The sequence below is a fragment of the Thalia democratica genome, unplaced genomic scaffold, assembly GCF_965202585.1.
Source record: "Thalia democratica unplaced genomic scaffold, ktThaDemo2.hap1.1 HAP1_SCAFFOLD_968, whole genome shotgun sequence".
NCBI lineage: Eukaryota > Metazoa > Chordata > Thaliacea > Salpida > Salpidae > Thalia > Thalia democratica.
The window spans coordinates 2,250-7,500 of record NW_028139905.1 but is presented as its reverse complement, the minus strand read 5'-3'; the positions used below and the strand labels follow the sequence as shown (position 1 = coordinate 7,500).

At 31.8% G+C, this 5,251-nt stretch overlaps 2 non-coding genes across 2 annotated transcripts in view; both read right to left on the bottom strand.

The window, feature by feature from the left end:
* The window catches only part of LOC145847516 (small subunit ribosomal RNA), a 1,808-nt gene extending 454 nt beyond the window's left edge, over positions 1-1,354 (bottom strand). The window contains exon 1 of the ribosomal RNA XR_014371343.1: positions 1-1,354. This exon is cut by the window's left edge and continues 454 nt beyond it. This is a non-coding gene — a ribosomal RNA (small subunit ribosomal RNA).
* Positions 1,355-4,649: 3,295 nt separating this feature from the next.
* On the bottom strand, positions 4,650-4,768 carry LOC145847520 (5S ribosomal RNA). The gene has a single exon (XR_014371347.1). It is a non-coding gene; the product is annotated as a 5S ribosomal RNA (ribosomal RNA).
* Between the last annotated feature and the right edge of the window lie 483 nt (positions 4,769-5,251).

Genomic DNA, 5,251 nt, shown 5'->3' with positions numbered 1-5,251 from the left:
ATTTAGCAAGTAAGAGTCTCGTTCGTTATCGGAATTAACCAGACAAAATCGCTCCACCAACTAAGAACGGCCATGCACCACCACCCACAGAATCAAGAAAGAGCTCTCAATCTGTCAATCCTCGCTGTGTCCGGGCCGGGTGAGATTTCCCGTGTTGAGTCAAATTAAGCCGCAGGCTCCACTCCTGGTGGTGCCCTTCCGTCAATTCCTTTAAGTTTCAGCTTTGCAACCATACTTCCCCCGGAACCCAAAGACTTTGGTTTCCCGGAAGCTGCCGGACAGTTCTTAAGTTCGACACTGCCCGATCGCTAGTCGGCATCGTTTAAGGTCAGAACTAGGACGGTATCTGATCGTCTTCGAACCTCTGACTTTCGCTCTTGATTAAAGAAAACATTCTTGGCAAATGCTTTCGCAGTCGTTCGTCTTGCGCCGATCCAAGAATTTCACCTCTAACGGCACAGTACGGATGCCCCCGTCCGTTCCTATTAATCATTACCTCGTGCTCCGAAAACCAACAAAATAGAACCGAGGTCCTATTCCATTATTCCATGCAACATTATACAAGCGTAAAGCCTGCTTTGAACACTCTAATTTTTTTCAAGGTAAACTTGCGGACCACCGCAACACTCAGTTAAGAGCACCGCGAAGGCACCGACCAACAAGAACAACGAGGCCAGTGCTAGCCTTTCGACCGACCAACCTCGCCGTCCCTATATCCAACTACGAGCTTTTCAACCGCAACAACTTAAATATACACTTTTGGAGCTGGAATTACCGCGGCTGCTGGCACCAGACTTGCCCTCCAATGGATACTCGTTAAAAAGTTTAAAGTGTACTCATTCCAATTGCAGGACCTCGTACGAGGTCTGCATTGTTATTTTTCGTCACTACCTCCCCGAGCCGGGAATGGGTAATTTGCGCGCCTGCTGCCTTCCTTGGATGTGGTAGCCGTTTCTCAGGCTCCCTCTCCGGAATCGAACCCTGATTCTCCGTCACCCGTTACAACCTCGGTAGGCCGATACCGTACCGACGATAGTTGATAGGGCAGTTGCTTTAATGAGATGTCGCCAGCACTAGGCCGTGCGATCCGCAAGCTTATCCAGAGTCACCATTGTAACGACCCGAAAGCCGGTTAGTTTTGGTCTGATAAATGCGCGCCTCACGTCAGTTCGGCGCTTTACGCATGTATTAGCTCTAGAATTGCCACAGTTATCCATGTAAAAGCGTACAATCAAATGAACCATAACTGATTTAATGAGCCATTCGCAGTTTCACTGTACGTGAGCTCGTACTTACACTTGCATGGCTTAATCTTTGAGACAAGCATATGACTACTGGCAGGATCAACCAGATAACTATCCGAGGGCGTTTAAACCCGTTGCTCGACTGAGCGTTTTTACTGTATAAATACAGACCTTTTCTATCACTCGGCTTAAAAGCCTTGCGAACGTTACTGAAAGTCGGCGCCGGCCTTTTGCTGTTTAAAGCGCCAGCCCGCGTCGACTGCAGCATGCAGCTATACAACTGACTGTTCTTTCTCCCGACCAACCGTTTGCCTTCTGCCGGTTAACTCGTCAGCAGCAACACGCCATCTGTCTGCTGCAGTTACCCGCCTCGAGCCGTGCCTGCGTCGGCTACTCGTCTCGACGACTTCGCAAAGCTATAAGCCTACCGCCGCTGGACGCTTGTAGTTTTTCATACGCTGCTCCGATGCGTTTACATAGCACGTTCCGCCGCCGCTGCAATAGCCGCGCCTCGGGTGCTAAACAGTAATGCTTAAGCCCGCTTTCTCGCCAAGTCGACCGAACGCACAAACACGTCTCTCTCACTAGTGTAAAGTAATGCATACGCGTATGATGCTCAAATGTTGTTGTTGAACTTTTTTGCCGATTTTTCCCGATTTTTTTTAAATTTCTTTGTTTCTTTTCAATTTTTTTAATATTTTAAGCTTATTTATGCTACGTTTAAATGTTTTAATACTTTTTTATACTTTATTTAATATGTTTAAAAGAAATAAATAAAAAATAATATATATAAACTACTTTTTATAATGTTTTAAATATGTTTGTTTATTATAAATAAGCTTTATTTGTATTATTTTTTATTTAAACTTACTTTTTAAATCTTTATATTTGTTTTATCGTTTTAAGCACATTGCGATAAATATAATAAAACAAACAATTGAATAAAAATAATAATAAAAAAAAAATAAAAATAAAAACATAAGCTTATTTTATATGTTTCATTTTATTTTTATTTAATAACCTTTTCAAACCTTAATACTCGTTTTATTTTTTTAAGCAGATCGCGATAAATATAATAAACAAACAATTAAATAAAAATAAATAAAAATAAAATAAAAAAATCAAACATAAGCTTATTTTATATGTTACATTTTATTTTATTTAAAACTTACAATTTAAACCTTTGTATTTGTTCTATTCTTTTAAGCACATCGCGATAAATTATAATAAGCAAACAATTAAATAAAAATAATAATAATAAAAAAATCATAAACTTATTTTATATGTTTCATTTTATTTTTATTTAAACTTACTTTTTAAACCTTTATAGTTGTTTTATTTTTTAAGCACATGGCGATAAAATATAATAAGCAAACAATTAAAATAAAAATAATAACAAATAAATAAAACAATACAGCTAAACTATAAAAAGAAAACTAAATAACTGATAAATACTTGTAAAACATTATTTGAAAAATGTATTTTGAAACACAACACGATTGATTTATAAATAATAATATATTTTTAATTTGTGTAGTTTATTGAAAGTAGTCTCCTTATTTGCTTCTGGTTTTACTTGAGTTACACAACGTTAAATAAACATACTTAACTAAAAATACTGTCATTTTAATAAAACTAAGTACAAATACATTGAATTAACATAGAACTTTAAAAAGCCTTCGCTAGTATCTGTTGGTAACAGTAAATAACCTATTATGACTCACAATACAAGAGTGCGAAATTTATTTTTCATTTGATTTTTTCAGGTATTTATTTATTTGTGGAAATAAACTTTTTTATTACATTAGAAACTAATAGAATTTTTCCTATAACTATACCTATTATTATATTTAGTATGCTTAAAAGTAATAAAATGAAACGTCGCGATTATATAATAAACAAACAATCAAACAAACAAAGAAAAAAAAAAAAAAACTATTTTTTTAAACTTATAATTTTATAATTTCAACTATATGTCTTATTTTATTTTCATTTAAACTTACTTTAAACCTCTGTATTTGTTATATATATTTCAACACAATACGATTAAACTATAAGACAAACAACAAAATAAAATAATCACATTAATAAATACACTAAGCAAATAGCTAGAATAAATATAAATAGTTCAATATATACAATATATTTCTTCCATTTTTAAGTTACTTGTTAAACATATTTATTTAAACATGTTTCTTTAGAATATAAAACTAGCAGTTCTACAAATAAAGAAATTAAAAAGCCAATACACATAACACTAACTTTTCATAAATTAGATATGCAAATATGAACAAAATAATAACTAAATTGTTAAGCTTTTGTAAACTGTGAACTTATAAACTTATAATAACAATTGCATATTCACTATTCACAATAGCTTTTTATTTAGTACACAACTGGTCTGTAAATTGTGTAGTTTATTGAAAGTATAATCCCGTTTTGCTTCTGGTTTAAATAAAGTTATACAACACATACTAAAGTAAATTAAATAAAGTAATTCACTACTATCTATTATATAAAACCAATTTACAAAATACATTAAAATAAATAAAAATGAACTTTGAACTTATAATAATAACTGCATATTCACTATTCAGAATTGCTTTAAATTTAGTACACAACTGGTCTGTAAATTGTGTAGTTTATTGAAAGTTATAATCCCGTTTTGCTTCTTGTTTAAATAAAGTTATATAACACATACTAAAGTAAATTAAATAAAGTAATTCACTACTATCTATTAAATAAAACCAATTTACAAAATACATTAAATTAAGTTAAAGTGAACTTTGAACTTATAATAATAACTGCATATTCACTATTCAGAATTGCTTTAAGTTTAGTACACAACTGGTCTGTAAATTGTGTTGGTTCTATTCAAGTACTCTCCTTGTTTGTTTTGTTTTAGTTGTATCACATTCAATACACATAATAAAGTAAACCAAAATAAACTCTATTAATTTAAACTAAGTACAAATACATTAAGTTAATACAAAACTTTAAAAAGCTTTTGCTAGTATCTGTTGGTAACAGTAAATAACTTATTATGACTCACAATACAAAAGTGCAAAATTTATTTTCGTTTGATTTTTCAAGTGATTTGTTTGTGGACAAAAAAACTTTTAAGTTTTAGTATAAAAGACTAATTGTATTAATTTTAACTCAGAAAATTGTACTCTACAAGATGGTGCCATTATTTTTTCGATATCTCAAACTGGTCAAACCACTTTTTTAGCGCTCTAATTGGTTTAAACAGCAAATAACGTTATCTGATTGGCTTACGTTTTTATTTGCTAATAACTAGAATTTACTTTTCTTTTAAGCGTTAAAGAAATGTAAATAAACGAGTAATATGTATAAATAGGTCAGAAAGAAAAATAGTACAAAAAGATGAATTCAAAAAGCAAAAGCCTACGGCACGTGGTATTCCCAAGCGGTCACCCATCTAAGTACTAACCACGCCCGACACTGCTTAACTTCCCAGATCGGACGAGATGGGGTGTGCTCAGTGTGGTATGGTCGTAGGCGTTTGAAAGCGTTTACAAGCCTTTATAAACCCTTCGGTTTGTTTAAAAAACCTATTTGCACTTGATTTACAATCAATTTGATATTTTAAAATTATTCCTTATAAAATTTTAACCTGAATTAACCTTTTTTTTGTTTTTTTTTTATCAACAGTTACTCCCAAACTGTACTAAAACTGTATTGTAACTGTACAAAAGTGTTTGTTTAAATAATTGTTATCTATAAATTACCTAAGACCAGGACAAGTAGAAGTAAAGTTTATTGAATTATTGAATTAAATAAATAAAATCGTAAAATAAAATAATACAATATGTTTACAATTTGTCATTGATCTATCCATTTATGTTATTGCATTACAAATACAAACATTGCATACATTCAAGAGTATTATTCATCAATCTTTTCAATATAATAAGTTTTAAATTTATATTTATTTTTAAATAATTCCTGACATTTTAGATTACCTGAGATTTTTTTTTAATTAA